This window comes from Clarias gariepinus, chromosome 11 (genome assembly GCF_024256425.1).
Source record: "Clarias gariepinus isolate MV-2021 ecotype Netherlands chromosome 11, CGAR_prim_01v2, whole genome shotgun sequence".
Lineage (NCBI taxonomy): Eukaryota > Metazoa > Chordata > Actinopteri > Siluriformes > Clariidae > Clarias > Clarias gariepinus.
In genome coordinates, this window is record NC_071110.1 from 23,942,443 (window position 1) to 23,961,196 (window position 18,754).

An 18,754-nucleotide genomic window follows, 5' to 3' on the forward strand; every position below is an offset into this window, starting at 1 on the left:
ATCTAGTATCAAAAATTGCTCCTCTCCAGACAGTTTATAAACTATCAGGTCTTAAGGCTGCTTTGCATGAACGAATGATAAGCACGGACAGAGGAAAGGGGAGGAGATTCAAGTAGCTTTGTTCACTTTGCAAGCCAATCCATTAAACAAGCAAGGCTAGAAAGATAAAAGATAAGAGAAGCTTTGTAGCAGTCTGTCTACAGTAAGAGGCTGCTACAGAAGGTGAGCCGTTATCAGGTGCACTGCCAGAGACAGGACTAATCATGAGGTTAGAGAGGGAGGGCGAAATCCATCGGGACAGGGCCATGAGACTCTCTGTTTACACTTCAGGATATACAGTGCTTTTTTACCTCGAGTAATTGGATGTTCTGCACACACTGCTGCAAAGTGTTCTGCGAGAACTAGAACACTGATTAGCATTCCCCGGACTGGAGACACCTTGCTGTCTATGAATGCTCACCATTATTTCCAGACTGTTCTGTTCATTAGAAAGTTGAACAGTTAGTGGTATATATGTAGGGGCAGCATTTTATTCAGCTCATGCAAAATGTTCAGTTAAGTGTGAGATTGTTTCCCTTCGAAAGATTGGGGAGATTAATGGGTTGACTTTTGGGAACAGTGTCCTCTTAAACACAGATCTCACCCTTTCCTTAGGGTATAATCTCACCTGGTACTTAAGACCAACTGCTGTGATCATACAAACGATGCTGTTCATACTAATACGACATACTGTACAGTACTGGTATGATTATTTATAATCCCACTATCCATTGACAATCAGAGTTTTTCATTTATTTATTTATTTATTTATTTATTTATTTATTTTATATCTGGTCTCCTCTCAAGGTTTCTTTCTCATGTCTTCTCAGGGATTTTATTCAAAACACTGTCACCTCTGGCTCGCTCAATCTAAATCTGCAACTAGATTTCTGTGAAGCTGCTTTTGTTATTATAAAACGCGGCATCCACATAAAAGAGAATTGAAACTGCACTAGATTGAATGGCAGCACCGAGGAGAGACCCAGATGCCAGCTCTCATTCTGTCATCTTTCATGCACCAAAGCTTACAGATCTAATCATTTTATTCCATTGAAGCTATTGCGAGGTGGCATGCATTTCTGTAACATTGATTTTTAGATCCAAGCTACACAAGAGCAATCTAAACTCTTTCCCTGACCGTGGAATTTCCCTGCAGAATGGTAGATGGAAAGCTAGAGAACTGAGTGTCGTAGAGGAGCCATTTTCTGGATGATACAGATATACTGTAGATATTAGAAACCGATAAGGCTGCAAGCTCAGACATAAACCATCATCATGGGTGGCTTTGCATCGGCATGGCTCTTTCGTATCAGGGCTATGACCTTCTACAGATGGCCAGATTCGAAGCTGAAATCTGGTTAGGTGAAGTCCGAATTTAACCCTCGGCTCATCCGCGATAGAGACGAACCCAGCCCCCCTTCTACAGAACATGATCCTTATCAATCACACCGCTGCTGCACACTGCCACCATTGTCATGCTCGCAGAGTTGCACCACGGCAAGATCGAGTGTGCATTCTCCTCCTCCTTTCTCCGCGCCTGCTCCATGCCCGAGTCTATGCTCTGTGCAATAGCCATCCCTTTGTGTGGCAGTTCTGATGGAATTTGAAAATAAGCAGATTTGTGATGGATATTAACAGTTGCTGAAGAACAATGGCCGTCCGTGCCGCAAGGGTCAAAACAAACGTGGCTTTTATGTGAAGAGGGTGCTATGTGCTGGAGCAGGCGGGGTAACCAGGGGGGGTGAAATTCATTCAGAGAGGAAATGACAATATCTGCACTGTCCCTGGCAGCAGTAGCAGATCTGAGCCAGGCGCCACCACGACTCTGCACTGACAGACAGTGCCGAGGCTCAGAGCAAACAAGCATCCTCAGGGGCTGCAGGTACCCTTGAGAAATAATGGCTGATTATACATACAGGAAGCATTTAAGAGCATTTTAATGTGACCTCTGATGTTCTAGAGAGATTGTGTTCATTTTGTAATATAAATTATTCTCATAATGCTAAGAATGATCTCATATGACTTAATTTAACATTTATTTATGTACATTTTTAACATAATATCTAAGTAATAAAACAAATTATTCAAAAAACCTTTATTGCATGTAAATATATTTTTTTATCATATTATAAAGAACACAGGCGGCATGGCGGTGTAGAGGTTAGAACTGTCGCCTTGTACCTCCAGGGTCCGGGTTCGATTCCCAGCCAGGCTCAATTCCTGTCTCTGTGTGCATGGATTTAGCATGTTCTCCCCATGCTTGGTGGGTTTCCCCCAGGTACTCCGGTTTTCTCCCAAAAACCTGCAGGTTAGGCTAATTGGTGTTCCCAAATTACCCATAGTGTATAAATGAGTGAGTGTACAGTATATGTGTGTGCCCTGCGATCAATTGACACCCTGTCCAGGGTGTACCCTGCATCGTGCCCTAAGTCTCCTGAGATATCCACATAAAAGAGAATTGATAAAGCGGTATATACGATAAGTGACTGAGAGTATAAGGACCACCTACACCCTATGGGCCACTTCATTAGGTATACCTTGCTAGTACTGTGGTGGACCCCCTTTTGCCTTTAGAACTGCTTTAATTCCTCAGTCAATTTATTCAACATTCCTTATTGACATGACAGCATCACATTTATGCATTGATGTAATTATGTACTAATGTAAAAATTGACGTAATCACGTCAAAATTTTGTTCTAGTCAATCATAGTCTAGATTAATCACAATTTTAAAATACTCAGATTTACTTGTTTTTTTAAACGTGCAATGTTGGAATAGAGAAATGCGTGTCAAATTGGTTAGAGGAAACATTATCGTAAACATATCTTAAACATTAGTTGCCAGCACTGCATGTAGTGATAGGGTAATATGGGGTGTGGCAACCCAGCGACACTGGGGTTCGGACCCAGATGTTCCAATTAAAAACCTAGAGCCTTAGCTGCAAGAGCCACCTCCTATGTCTTGCATTAAAGTATTTCTGTAAAAAAGGTAAATCTAGAATCTTTGATGATTTTTCCTCAGTTATGGTATTATCCATGTTAAACGTGCCATTATTGCACACAGCCGGGTACCCGCACTGTGATTATGGGAAACCATTAGGGTCAAACTTGGTCATGTGATTAATTTCACTCCCTCGCTCATCATCTTTACCGCTTTAACCTGTATACAGGGTTGCGGGGGGCCTGGAGCCCTTCCCAAGAGACTTAGAGCACGAGGCGGGGTATCTGCAAAGGGTGCCAATCCATCGCAGCGCACTCAAACCCACGCTAATTTACACATTACGGGCAATTCGATTAATTAACGCCAGTTAGCCTAATCTGCATGTCTTTGGACTGTGGGATGAATCCGAGGTACCCGGAGGAAACGCACCAAGCACAGAGAGAACATGCAAACCCCATACACGGGGCGGGAATTGAACCCGGCTGGGAATCGAACACAGACCTTGAAGGTGCAAGGAGACAGTGCTAACCAATAAGCCAACATGCCACCATGTGATTCATTTGCGTTAAAAAATAGTAATGCGTTTAAAAAAAATTATTAATTACAAGCTTTAACATATAGAGTATATAATATAGCAGATCATCGTGTGATCATGAAGGGATGGACCTGGTCAGCCACAATACTCAGGTATTCTGTGGCATTTAAACCATGCCCAGTTGCTGCTAAGGCGCCTAAGAAAATATCCCCCTCACCACGACACCACCATCACCAGGCCGAACCCCTAAATACAAGGCTGGATGGATCCATGCTTTCATGTAGTGTATGCCACATTGCATCAGAAATCGAGACCATTCAATTATCTATTGTCCAATTTTGGTGAGCACATTTGTATGGTTTTGATGTGAACTTCTCCATAAATCTATGACCATAAAACAATCTCTTCATTGCGCTTCCTGATTCCTAATATGGTCTCACGTCCTATAGACTGTATTTATACAGTCTGCTGAAACTTTTATGTTTAACCAGAAAATGCTAATTTATTTAATGTTATCAGTCTCTCTGTGACTTACAGGTTAACAACTGGTTCTTTTGATGTATAGGATAACTAGCCAAAAAATGTAATATGCTTCTTTAGATCAGAATAAATATCCGTCAGATCATCTGGATGATGTCTAAATTCATTGAGTTGCTGCCATGCACTGGGCTGATTAGATATTTGCTTTAAAGAGAAGATGAATAGGTGTACCTAATGAAGTGCCTGGTGAGTGTATACATCTGTACCTTTATGCAATCATCCAATCAATCAAGCTGTGTAGAAACTGTGCAATGCATTAAAAATTCAAATACATGTCCAGAGCATGAGGTAATGATCAAACATTAGAATTGGGAAGTAATGAGATCTTAATCACTTTGACTTGTATATGTCATAAACTGCTGAACTCCTGGGATTTTTAACCACAACAGTCTTTGAAATGTATGTACATAGAATGGTGAGTGAAAGTTCAACTAAATTACTAAATTTAACACAAACCATGCGATTCTTTTCCAATCTTTTCCACCTGTCCAGTTTAGGGGATTCTGTGCCCACTCTAGCCTCAGATTCCTGTTCTTGGCAGCCAGTGGGAGAACTTCAAGTGCCCGTCTGCTGATATAGAACACCACAGCCAAGTTGGACATGATGTGTGTTCTCAGATGCGTCTCTGCTAACTATGGTTGTACAGTAAAGAGTGCTTATTTGAATAACTGTAACTATTTGGTGAGCTTGAACCGGTCAGGCCTTTTCCCTTTGATCTCTCTTATCAACAGGGTAATTCCATGTGCAGGACTGCCAATCACTGGATTTGTTTTGTTTGGTGATCACATCCTAAAGAATGTTGTGAGTGAAAGAGACCAGAATACTTAACGTACCCTGTCTGACACTAAAAGCCATCCTGTGGCCAAAGTGGCATAGAGTGGTTAATAAAGGTGAAGCAATGAATAAATGAATGTTTTACATTTGTCAAAAAATATATATATACTAAAGAGTGTCACATATATATTTTTTTTAACTTAACATAGAGCTTACTGAATGTGTTACAGTGGTATCTCGGCACACAAATTTAATCCGTCCCGGGGGCGATTTTTTTAACTCATTTTTCTATAGGAAATAATGTACAGTAAATGCAGATAATCAGTTCCAGCCACCCAAAAAATATTACCAATATTACCAATTACCAACACTATAATTATATTTTTACATATAAAAACAAGCAAAACAATTTAGAAAAGACATGTAAATGAAGTGAAATATGAAATAAATAGACATTAAACCTCACTTAACCTTAGATTATGTTTCCTCTTGGCATCGGCTACTTTAAAAACGAAACTGAAAGCAGCTCTCTTTTCTTCTTGCTACCGTCCTTGCTAACATACCTGGGATTCATGGTGCCATTTAGTTCTCACTAAATCTTGCGCAAAAAAAACTCTATACTCGCTTTGCGGACCTAACACGTTAGATTACTTAATACATCAAAAAGGTCATCCAAGTACTCTAAAAAAGCGTTCCTCTAACTCTCTTACTATTTTGTAACGCGTTACACCCAACACTGCTCTTAGGCTGCAATTTTTTAAAATATGAGAAATTATATGTAGTAATAAATGTTATGAATGAAAACTACTTTGGGGGGAAAGATACAGTCAAAAAGAAAGAATCGAAAGGGATAAATTTACCGCACATAAATCTCATGACTGCTGAAGAATCTCAAACATGGGAACTGAAAAGCTAAGAGTATGTGGGATGTGGGATATTTTGGCACTTTGCTTCGTCTTATCCTGGTGTGTTAAAAAGGTGCAAACTATACCCATGTCTGCCAACACTACTCTGTAAATATTTACAATTAATAAAAAAAAAATGTTGAAACTAAACCCACGAAGAAAGTAGCAGCTAAATACGGTTTGACGGAATCCTTGAAAAGCAAAGGAACTACATTTGTCTGGCTGGTTAGTTGAGGTTATGTAGCCCTTTTAAATGAGGGGAACCAATAAGCTTACCATCCTCCTCCTTTGTTTAGCTCTTTGAGGCCTGAGATTGTGAAAAGCCAGTTTGTCTTTCTCACACATAACACCACACTGGCACAATGTTTTCCTCGCTCAGCAGATTGCACCAAGAACCAGACACAATTGTTGAGCTCTTTCATCTCGAAATCACCCTAAATCCTATTTGTGAACATGTATGTACACTGTGAGCTCCTGGCAAGGAAGCAGTTTTGCGACAGCTGGACATGTTGACTTGACTCGAGTTCACAACGTTTGAATCGTTGCTCTTCCACGGGCCTGGAATCTGATTATATCTGCTTTAAACTCAAACCCCAGCAAAATCGTGCAGCGTCTCGATACCCCAGCATCCATCTGTTGCTCTTGGGTCTCAGTAACGAAGTTATATTTCACAGAAGGACTTGAAAGCTCGGTGAGGCCGTGGTCTTACAGCCCTGATGAGGACCATCCCGAGAGGATTGGGATATCTCCCTGGCTTCTTAGCATTGGTCTTGTACTTGCTCCAAGAAATGGGTGAGGGGTTGGTAAACCAGCTCAACTGCGCCTAGTGTTTATATGTTTGTGTGTGGCCATTTGGCTGGTGCTGACGGAGACACAGTGACACCTCTCTAAAGCTAAACATAGCAACCTGAGCGGGGCCATGTGTAACGAGAGACAGAGAGGCTTTGTGCTTGCTGGCAAAGCATGCCATATGTTTGAGAGGCCCGAAAAAAGCCATTTCAATGGAAACTTGCTAAAAAGATGCAAACCAATCTGTCTTTACTTATTCAATAAAAATGAAATAAATGACAATATAGCAGTCTCAGTTGCGTGTCAAAGGTTTTAAAGTTTTTTTTTCCCCCTAAACATAAAGTGTTGATTGAAGCATGATCAGCCGTCTGCATGGACAGTACTGTTTTGTAGGCTAGTGAGCTGTCTCTAACATGCAATGTCCAAAATCAATGAGAGTTATCGGGACTGAAAAGAAGAAATGCAAGAGAAGGATCCGAGGGCTAATGTGATACCTCCCTTCTGGGGAACTGTTAATTTCCCTTTATTCATGACGTAATATTTGGGGTGTCAGCTCTCCGTATCACAATGCTAAAGGGTCCTGTTGCTAGGAGAGGAGCAGCACCATTCTCTTTCACTGGCTACAAGGACATGCATGTTTGTCCAATAAAAATGAGAATGGCTTTCTCTCGAGATTTTACAGACATTTAAAGACCAGTTTTCCAGGAATATTGGAAAGAACAAAATCTGTACAAGTGAGATTTGTGTACACCGGCATATTCACGCAATTATCAAATCGTAAGGCAAGTGCGCAGTGCATAAAATCATGTAGCTACAGGTCAAGTGTTTCAGTTATTGTTCACATCAACAACAGAACTGAGAAAAATGTGATCTCAGTGGATTTGACTGGATTTACCAAAGGCGCTGGTGCCAAACTGGCTGCTTTGAGTATTTTCAGAAAATGTTCTCAGAAAATCTCCTGAGATCTTAATGCACAACTGTCTCTAGAGTTTACAGCTATGGTATCAAAACAACAACAACAACAAGAACAACAACAACAAACACCCGGTTCTGCAGGTAAAATGGCTTGCTGATAAGAGAGGTCAGAGGACAATGTCCAGGTTTGTTCGACTTGACAGGAAGGTTACGGTTACTCAAATAACCCTTCTGTACAAGCATCCCAGAACATGTCGAAACTTAAGGCAAGAACGCGGTAGACGTCTACACTGGTTTCCAGTCCTATCAGCTACAACGGGCACAGGTTCACAGAAACTAGACAGTTGAAGACTGGCAAAACATTGAGGTCTTTTTCCAAACCAAATAGACCTTAAGCTTAATCAAGGTCCCTGTTTTCTATCCAGTCTGCTGTTTCAAAACCTCTTCATTAACAGCCATTGACTGATATGACTACTTGAGTACGCCGAAAAAACACGGAATTTTCACTTCAAAGTAAATCAGCAGCTACGTTTTAGGAATGTATACAAACTGTCACCACCTGCAAAAACACAAAGTCATTCATGTAATCAGACTCAAATGCTTGAAAGGTTACAGTTAAACAGGCGATTTTTCGACTCTACTGCCACTCTTGGTTTAAAGCCTCCCTCTTGGGCTGGCAAACTTGCCCTTGACTTCATGCGGTCACTAGCTAGTTGACCTCTGGCCTTGCAGTGATCAGAGGGTCAGGAAGCTGCTCATGTGGAGGAGTAATGTGGGCTGACCCTGCTATTCTGCCGGCTGATTACACAACCGCACACCCCTTTTCCATGCCACACTTTCCACAGTGCGTATGTTTGTGTGGGTGGGTGAGGATTGGCTGTGACATTGGAGCTAAATGAATGGAATGAGATTTCTCATGTTCAGACGCTCATTGAGATGTGACATTCTGCCTGATGCCCTATACATGTACTGATCAAACAGTGTCTGCAGAGACAGACAGGCGAAGTTATTTTTACTACCAATTGGACGCAAATGGAATGGTCATAAACACTATAGCTTGTCATTTGTGCAGCTGAAGTCAGAAAAGGTGATAGAAAAACTGTCAGTCATCATACTCTATTAATACCACAGTGGAAAAGTAATAAAGTGAACCCATTATGCAAAATTCACATTTTACTCATTTTTTGACGTGTCCACAGTGTGTACAAACAAAAAACAACCGTTACTTTTTGGATTGGCTGCACCTTAAGCAATTTTTCCCAATAACGTGACATCATATAAGAAGATGCTCTCCCCTCACCTCTGATGTTTTCTGGCGGGACATGACTCAGCAGTAGCTCATTTACATAGACACTGAAATGGCACGTTTATAAGAGAGGAGAAACTGAGGGAGAAAAGGTATAAAATGCATCATTATATATATATATATATATATATATATATATATATATATATATATATATAACTCTTCTACTCTTTCTTCTATGTGCTTTAGCATCAAATCATTTAAGTTTAGCATCCTATCATTTACATTTAGCATCAAGTTAATCAATGTAAGGGGGAAAACTATTAAAACCATGCCAATTCATCATCTAAGGTGACTTTCTCATGCTGTATAAAATAACTATCTATGTGTGCTTGAAGATGGATAAGCTACAAGCCTGCAGTGTCAAAGGTGAGAATGAGCGCCTCAGGCCCTACATCAGTGAAATGTTTCATTATGCTGGAGTAAGCAAACACTCCTATAGAATCAGGCATCTCATTAGTTGGCATGAACTTCATCAAATTAAAAAAAAAAAAAAAACATGCTGAGGTAAATGAAGCTAACTTGCTAACGCTAATGAGTTGCATACTGCATGTAACCCAGTAGCATGCTTTTGTAAAAAAAAATTGCTAATGCTAAGTTAGAATAGTGTAGATTCCAGAAGTTAACACAAACTGGATGGGCACCCAGTCAGATATGAGGTAATGGTATGTATTAGTTATTTAGATGATACTTCAGTTCTTATTAGCCCTTAAAACTGAGGGCATATGCTTTTTTAGCACAAAATAGGCAATATGATGAACGGAATCTTTTTTCATTATACAAACATGACTGAGCAAAAAAATGTAAACATGGGTCACATGGGCAAAGAAGTAGCACAGATACACATGATCACGTGTTTTTTGGTTGTTTTTGGCGGTTTCTATGATAATAATAATAATAATAATTTAAAGATTTTACATATTCGCGATGTCATTCCTATATTCCAGTGGTGGTAAAATTTTACACAATATAAAAGTAATGATAACTTTTGTTTTACCTGACATATCTGAAATCCCAAATGCGGAGTTAATGGTCTGGCAAGGCTTTCATATAAGCACTTAAAATTAAATTTTTATCGTCATTGACCTATACTGTGTTGCCGCCACAGATGTGTGCCACTTGGGTTTTAAGGGTTTTAATCGATTAGCTAACTACATAGCTTTCAGTTTCAGTGTTACGAACAACCTGCAACAACGTTATCAGGCAAAATCGCATAGTTGATGGAAACTCATCTAACAACTTTTATATTTGAAATTTTTTACAGAATATCAGGACTTTGAAAGATTCTATCGAACTTTGTCTGGTAAACATGTTATATATAAATGCTATTTACGCTGAATATACCTATATTCTGGAAAAAAGAGTCCACAAGACACAATTACTAATATTCCCTAAATAGAAAATGATGCACATGGATTTATTTTTTGTAACTAACAATTTAATTTGGTTTTATTTGGATAGTGCTTTCAACACTGGACATTTTCACAAAGCAGAATGAAAATTGCAAGAATAAAAATTCTGAATATACCCAAAAATAGTTTGTCCCTAATGAGCAAGACAACTGTGATGTGATGGTGGCAAGGAAAAACTCCCTGAGATGACATTAGGAAGAAACCTTTAGAGAACCAAAACTCCAAATGGAACCTATCCTCATGTAGTGTAAGTGATCCTGGATAGAGTGACCATAAGTAAATCCCTTCTATAACATTGCGCTTTTGTACTCAAAAGTCCATTTGTTTAACAGGAAATGTGTTTTAGTTACTTTAAATGAGCATAAACGCTGCTATATCATGAATCCCTGCCTTCTGCAATCCTGTGCAGCTTGGTAAAGGCATGCAGACAGGTTTTATCCAGGATCAGCTTGGTTTTGAGTAAAGAGCCTTAGGGCACATTAGACAAGGTGGATTATTAACTGGATTTAGACAGTGAGAATATGAGCTTGCAAATCAGATTCACTCTTTTACTAATCAGATGCCAAAGAGGATGTACACTCTTTTAAACTGAAGGTATTCTGTATGCAGTTTTCCGCATAATGTTAATCTATTATATGTTTGATAAGTTAATAAGTTCATTATGTAAAATGTGCTCATACCATTTACTACATATACAGTACCAGTCAAAAGTTTGGACATGATTTATCTTTAACATTCTAAAACAATACTTGATTATTTCAAAAACCATGAAATAGCACATATGGCATTAGATAATTAAGTAACAACAACAACAAAAGACAGTTATTTTAAGAATCAAAGTTCTGCTCTTCTTGCAATAACTATATTATCAAGTGCATTTGCAAAACCCATCAAGCACCATGATGAAACTGGCTCTCATCAAAATCTTCCCAGAAACAAAGACAAAAAATTCCCTCTGCTGCAGAGAAGAAGTTCATTTAGAGTTAACAGCCTCAAAAATCACCAGTTAACAAACAGCACATCAGATTAGAGCCGTTTTGAAGGCTTTACAGAGCAGAAGTAGCAGCATCTCATTATCGAATGAGAATATTGCATATTTTGGATGCCTTCAGCAATGTACAAAAAAATCATTAAAGACCATTGAATTAGAAGGTGTGCGCAAACTTTTGACTTGTCGTGTAAGTGGATCTCATAAATAGCTCATATTGTGAGACATTTCAAATATATAAGAAATAACTATAATTAAAAATAGAATCAAAGTTTTAATGTCAGTGTTTTTGTATGTTGAAATTGTATGTACATTGTTATCAACTTATCTCTTTAAATTTTTCTTATCCATAAATTAAAAGCTCTATACAAGATGTGTTCGGGTGATTGACTCAGGTCTGTGTTTGTGAACGTTTATGGAGAGATGCTCCCTCTACTGGTATATCTATAATGCTTACATTAATGCTTACTATTACACATTTTAAGTCAGTCTAGACTTGCTCAACTGGAAGAATTATTTAAATAGAAATAACCATGTGGGGCATTATTGAATTATTTTGTAATGTGTACTTTAGGCTGCTGAGTATGTAAAGTGTACCTTAGGCAGACATTTATGTACTAATTCAAGCTTTCACTATAACTGCCATATCCTGCTGTTACAAATTTTTTATGGTGCGTTTACCAATTAGCAATAGCAATTAACGTCTCACATTTTAAAATTCCTACAAGAAAAATGTGATGGCAGAGAAGGACATCGCATTAACATGGCAAAAGTATAATTTTCCTGGTCATAAAGTGTATTAGCACAGGAAACCCTTTAGATACAACCAGCCCAGTGCAGTTTTGAGGCTATAAATCTAACAGACCTGCACTGACTGCACAGCTAAAGTCATGTTCTTTGTCTGATACCCAGATCAGACAGGGCTCATAAATGCAGTCATACAGATGTTGATACAAACAGTGATACAACGTTCAGACTCCAGCCATGACTCTAAACATAGAGTGGCATAAAATTACATCCCAATGTTTTTAGCTTTACTCTGGAGAAAGACGTCTTGCTTAGTGCTGCACACCATGGGGCCTTTTTAAGAACACTCAATTATGTTATCAGTAAAGTGGATATTCAAATTATGAATGACACACTAGGTGCTAGCCAAGAAAATGCAAATTATGTGGAAAAAAAATTGCAACGCTTTACACGCATAATTTGAGCAAATGAGGCCATTTAATTAAATGTAAACTCAATATACTGGCCTGATGCAGTTTTTGTGGCTATAAATCTAACAGAACAAAGGATGGTTCAAGACTGACCAACAAGTTTGTAGTGGCTATGATAGAAAGGTGTCAGAACACACAGGGCATCTCAGCTGGTGGCCTTTTCGAACAGGATAAAGCACACTGACACTCAAAAATCAAGGCTAAGAATTCAAGGTGTTGAATTGGCCTCATCTGATCGAGCATTTGTGGGATGTGCTGGACAAACAGCTCCGATCCAGGATTCTTGATCCAAGAATGAAAGGATCTACTGTCATTTGTCAAGATGCTAGCTAGCTAAGGAGGGAAAATGATGCAAAGCCTGTACTTTAGTGGAGCAGGGATAATATTACTCAAGTAAAAGTAAAAGTCCTCCATTTATAATTCTGCTCGAGCAAAAGTACAAAAGTACTTATCCTCATATTTGCTAATGTATCAAAAGTACTAAGCTTGTATTAGCTTACAAGCCTTAAAGAGCATGCTGCTTTATTGCTATCTGCAACCGTCTCCACTTCTTAGTTCAAACACCTGCTACTTGATTAGGGAAGGCATATTATGCAGTTCTGCATAATAGCCAGCAAGTGACAATATTACCACTTTAAATACTATGCACCACACCGGTTATGTAATACAATGCCATGCAGAAATATAGTAAAGTAGAGAGTATAAATATTTGTTGTATGATGTAGTGGAGTAAAAGTAAAAAGTATCCACGAAAAGTAAAGATTTATGAAATATATATGTATTTTGTAAATGTACTTAGCTACCTTGTACTTCTGGCAGATGGTACAGCACACCTTCAGATGTCTTCTTCAGTCCATGTCTCCATGTTTCAGAACTGTTTTGGTAGCAAAAGCAGAATTAATAAAACCAGGTGCATTTTGAATTTAGTTTTTAGTGCCAATACGTTTAGTTAGGTACATGGATATATATATATATATATATATATATATATATATATATATATATATATATATATATGAAGCATTTTTAGAAATGATTACTGAATAATTTTGTAATTAGTGTACATAATGATTGTTTATGTAGAGTCTTATGCAAAAGTTTGGGCACCCCTTGATAAATAACAGATTTGGGTGATTTTTTAATTGAAAAGATGTTAACACAGTCTATCTTGGAAATGAAAAAATGCATAATATTTTTAGCAAACATTGATGCATATTTACGTCTAATGCCATAAATTGAACAAAAATAAAAACGTAATTATGGCACTGTGCAAAAGTTTGGGCACCCTAAGAGTCTACTATGGAATACCTCAAGAAACGCAAGATGAAGGTTTTGGAATGGCCATCACAGTCCCCTGATTTAAACATCATTGAAAATTTGTGGGTAGATCCTAAAAAGAGCTGTGCATGCAAGACGACCAAACAATATTACAGAACTACAATATTAAAGTACAAGAATTGAAAGACCTTTAGCTGACTATAAAAAGTGTTTGTAAGCTGTGATATCTGCCAGAAAAGGTGTTACTAAGTATTGATTATGTAGGGTGTCCAAACTTTTGCACAGTTCCACAATAATGTTTTTATTTTTTTAGCTTTGTTTAATTTATAACATTAAAAGTAACTATGCATAAATGTTTGCTGATAATATTTTGCATTTTTTCACAATTTCCAAGAGAGACTGTGTTCACTTTTTTCCAAGAGAGACTGTGACATCTTTTCAATTAAAAAATAACCAGAATTTGTTATTTATCAAGGGGTGCCTAAACTTTTGCATAAGACTGTACTTGGTGAAAAAATGATGTTTATGCACTTGATGGATTCCTAGGAATTCCTCAGCTATTGTTTGCATTCCATTTAATTATGGATGATATACAGTACTGATGTTAAGGTCATTGTCATATCCATTTTTTTTCCATATAAGTTTACCACATTCTAACACTGTTGGTGCAAGTTAGTAAAGAGTGAAACCATATAAGACCAGATTTATTTAAATAACAAAGTTACAATTTTAGATCTTGGTGAAGAGATCATTCTTTAGTCCTTGTTTAAAGCTGATTCAGATGTTCAGCCAAGTGAAGTTTGTTCCATAACCTAGGTACCAGAATAAAGAAGAGCCTTCCTTGTATCCTGAGAGATACTTGGTCCAATCAAGCAGAGCTATGGGCTCGGAGGAAGTGTGTGGGAGAGGGGTGTGATATATGTTTTAATTTAGATTGGCACTGGTCCATTTTTTGGCCTTGTATACAAGCATAAATGAATCAATTCTGGTGTGGACAGCCATATGAAGCCTGTAGAGAGGGAAAGCATTGACATAGCATGTGAGAACTTGTGGAGTTTGAAAGCAAGTTATAAAGCTGCATTCGGAATTAGTTGGAGAGGTTGGATGTAGTGCAGATCTGCCAAGAGCAAGTTGCAGTTGTCCAAAAGCTTATTACAAAATTACAAAAGCTTAAACAAGTACATAGAAATGTCTGAATTTTCCGAGATCTAAGAGTTGTCCAGGGAGATAAGATGTCTGCCAAACTCCGAGATCATTGCACGTGACTGAGGAAGGGAAAGAGAGGATGATTTGCATGTCAGTAGCATATTAATTCAATTCAATTCAATTTTATTTGTATAGCGCTTTTAACGATTTACATCATCACAAAGCAGCTTTACACAATCAAAAGATTTAAGTTTGTATGAAATGTGAATGTGTATGAATCAAAATTATATGATTGTCCCTGATGAGCAAGCCTAGGACGACGGCGACAGTGGCAAGGAAAAACTCCCTGAGATGGTAATAGGAAGAAACCTTGAGAGGAACCAGACTCAACAGGGAACCCATCCTCATCTGGGTGAAAACAGATAGCAGGGATTGATGTGCATAATAATATGCGAGACTGGAAGTTCAGTATAAGAGGAGATGTGTAAGATTAAAGTCCAGTTTGTTCCTGGAGGCTCAGGTAGACTGTGAAAAATTCCAGTCCTGAACTATTGAGCGACTGAAGTCACAGGTCCTCAGAGAACAGCTGTCTGCATCAGTCGAGGACAGGACCACCTTCATGGAAAAGTGGAACCAACCCCAGTCACCACACGCATTCCAGGCAGACCACACGGGGGCATCCATGTGATGAGATCTCCAACCAGAAGCAGGACTCCAGGATGAGTTAGAGAGGTCCAGCGGGCAGAGGGGGTCTGGATCACTGGCAGCTCAGGAGCGACATGTATAGCTCGACAGAGAGATAGGTAGAGGAAAAAGGAGAGAGGGAGAGAGAGAGAGAGGAGAAAGCAGAAAAGGAGAGAGCAAAGATATGGAGAAATAACAGTTAGGTATGGTCACAGTCGAACAATGTAAAAAGTGAATGTATATTTAGTGCAGAGTGCAAGCAGAGACTCCGGCAGGACTAACTATGACAGCATAACTAAAAAGGGAGAGCCAGAAGGAAACACAAACATGAGGGCTTCCAGAGATGTAAGGCAACCAATCACCTCACCGTCAACAAACCTGAGTGATCAATGAGAGTGGGGAAGACAGCATCCAAACATACCAGTTCACCTAATACTCTACGTCCATAAGTCCCCCAGATCTGCTCCTTTACCAAAGGCTAATCTATTTATAAAAATGCTTGGCTAAATAAATAGGTTTTTAGCCTGGACTTAACCCTTAGGAGTCAGACTTGCCGCCGGCGGAACAGACTGTGTCTGAGTCCCGAACACTATTTGGAAGACTATTCCATAACTTTGGGGCTTTGTAAGAAAAAGCTCTGCCCCCTGCTGTAGTTTTAATAATACTAGTGGTATGAAAAACCCAAGTGAGTATATGACATTACCAAAAGACCAGTATAGAGGGAGAACCAAAGAGGACGTAACACTAAGCCTTGTGGGACACCAGTGGTGGGTCTGCATGGAGCCAAGATGTGGATCTTCTCCATGTAACCTGTTATGTGTGTTCCCCCAGCTAGCCTCAAGACTTCTAAGCTTGAGACACTTAAAACTTTCAAACTAATATTCGACCCTGGCTTATAAGAGTTGGTAAAGTTAAATCAGGAGAACACTTGTGGGTTACGCCACTCCAATGTGCATGCAGTGGTTGTTCAGGACCACAAAACGGTGATCAGCTATTCTACAGTTGTGTAATCAGGAGGGGCCAGGAACTATAGATGATGGAGTATTGATGAGAATATATAAGATCTTTTTTGTGATTTGTGGGCCCTACCATCACATAAAGGGTATCTGTGAACAATGGGTCAGTCACCTTGAGAATTAAATAAAATTGGTGAGTGTGAAGCAATGAAAACAACCATTTCTAGGGTTTACAAAGAATGGTGTAAAATGGGGAAAACATCCAGTATGCAGCAGTCCTGTGGGTGAAAATGCCTTGTTTATGCTAGAGGTCAGAGGAGAATGGGCCGACTGATTCAGGCTGATAGAACTTTGACTGAAAAAACCACTCGTTACAACCGAGGTATGCAGCAAAGCATTTGTGAAGCCACAACACGCACAACCTTGAGGCGGATGGGCTACAGCAGCAGAAGACCCCACCGGGTACCACTCATCTCCACTACAAATAGGAAAAAGAGGCTACAATTTGCACAAGCTCACCAAAATTGGACAGTTGAAGACTGGAAAATTGTTGCCTGGTCTGATAAGTCTCGATTTCTGTTGAGACATTCAAATGGTAAAGTCAGAATTTGGCGTAAACAGAATGAGAACATGGATCCATCATGCCTTGTTACCACTGTGCAGGCTGGTGGTGGTGGTGTAATGGTGTGGGAAATGTTTTCTTGGCACACTTTAGGCCCCTTAGTGCCAATTGGTCATCGTTTAAATGCCACGGCCTACCTGAGCATTGTTTCTGACCATGTCCATCTCTTTATGACCACCATGTCATAAAGAAATGAACATCCTATGATGGCTACTTCCAGCAGGATAATGCACCATTTCACAAGGCTCAAATCATTTCAAATTGGTTTCTTGAACATGACAATGAGTTCACTGTACTAAAATGGCCCCCACAGTCACCAGATCTCAACCCAATAGAGCATCTTTGGGATGTGGTGGAACGGGAGCTTTGTGCCCTGGATGTGCATCCCACAAATCTCCATCAACTGCATCAAGATGCTATCCTATCAATATGGGCCAACATTTCTAAAGAATGCTTTCAGCACCTTGTTAAATCAATGCCATGTAGAATTAAGGCAGTTCTGAAGGCGGAAGGGAGTCAAAGTACGTATTAGTATGGTGTTCCTAATAATCCTTTAGATGAGTGTATAAGGCAAATGTATATTTTGTGCAGAGTGCAACCAGGGATTAACTATGACAGCATAACTAAAAGAAAGAGCCAGAAGGAAAAATAAACATGAGGGCTACCTGGGATGTAAAGAAACCAGTCACTTCACCATCAGCAAACCTAACTGATCGAGGGGAGTGGGGAAAGACGTCCAAATATACCAGTTTCCCAATAAACACTATGTCCATGAGTTCCTAATAAATACGTTTTCAGTTTAGACTTAAAAAATGAGACTATCAGAGTAATGAACAAGAATTGGAAGGCTATTCAGTAACTTGTTTTCCACAATGTGTTGCTTAACAATCAGAAAATAAGGGCAGTAGATGTATTGCTTCTTTCTCTGATTCGCTTCTGGCAATTGTGACTAGCCTCTTGTGGACCTCCTGAAGTCTTCACCTTTTCAGCTTGGGTACCCATGATATGAGACAATCACCTGAAACAGTCCTTGCTCTTAGCCGACATGGAACCTGACATGGTCTTCTGCTCTTGTACCCCACCCACCTCAAGGTTTGCTGTGCTGCGCATTTAAAGAATTTTTTTCTTTGAGCTGTCAAACCAACAAGGTGTTTCAGCCTGCAGGCAGGATTCTTTTCTTGTTGTTGTCGTCGTTGTTTTTGGCACCATTATGTGCACACTCAAGTGATTGCTGTGTGTGAAAGTCCCAGGAAATCAGTAGCAAATACTTGAACCAGGTCACTGTGAGTCACTGAGAGCTCACTTTTTCAACATGCTAATGTTTAATGTGAACAGCAACTGGTGCTCTTGACCTGTACGTTTATAAATTTATGTATGATGATTTGTGCTGTTCCCACATGGTTGGCTGATTAGATAAGTGCACAAATGTGAGTGTACTGCATGTGTGTTCCGAGTCTGATGAATAGAAATGAGTAACAGGTGTGTGATCAGTAAGTGGAGCATCGTAAGGTAATGCTAGAGTGATAATTGTTTCTGGATGGTTCAAATTTCCATCTTCATTTTGATTAGATTTTTTGTCATTGTCATATCGAATAAACATAAATACTCATATTGTGGAACACTATTTCATACTACCATGAATTCAAAACAGCCTTTCTTAGCTCATACAATCATCACATACTAAGAGCTCTCTGTTGGAGCTATGGC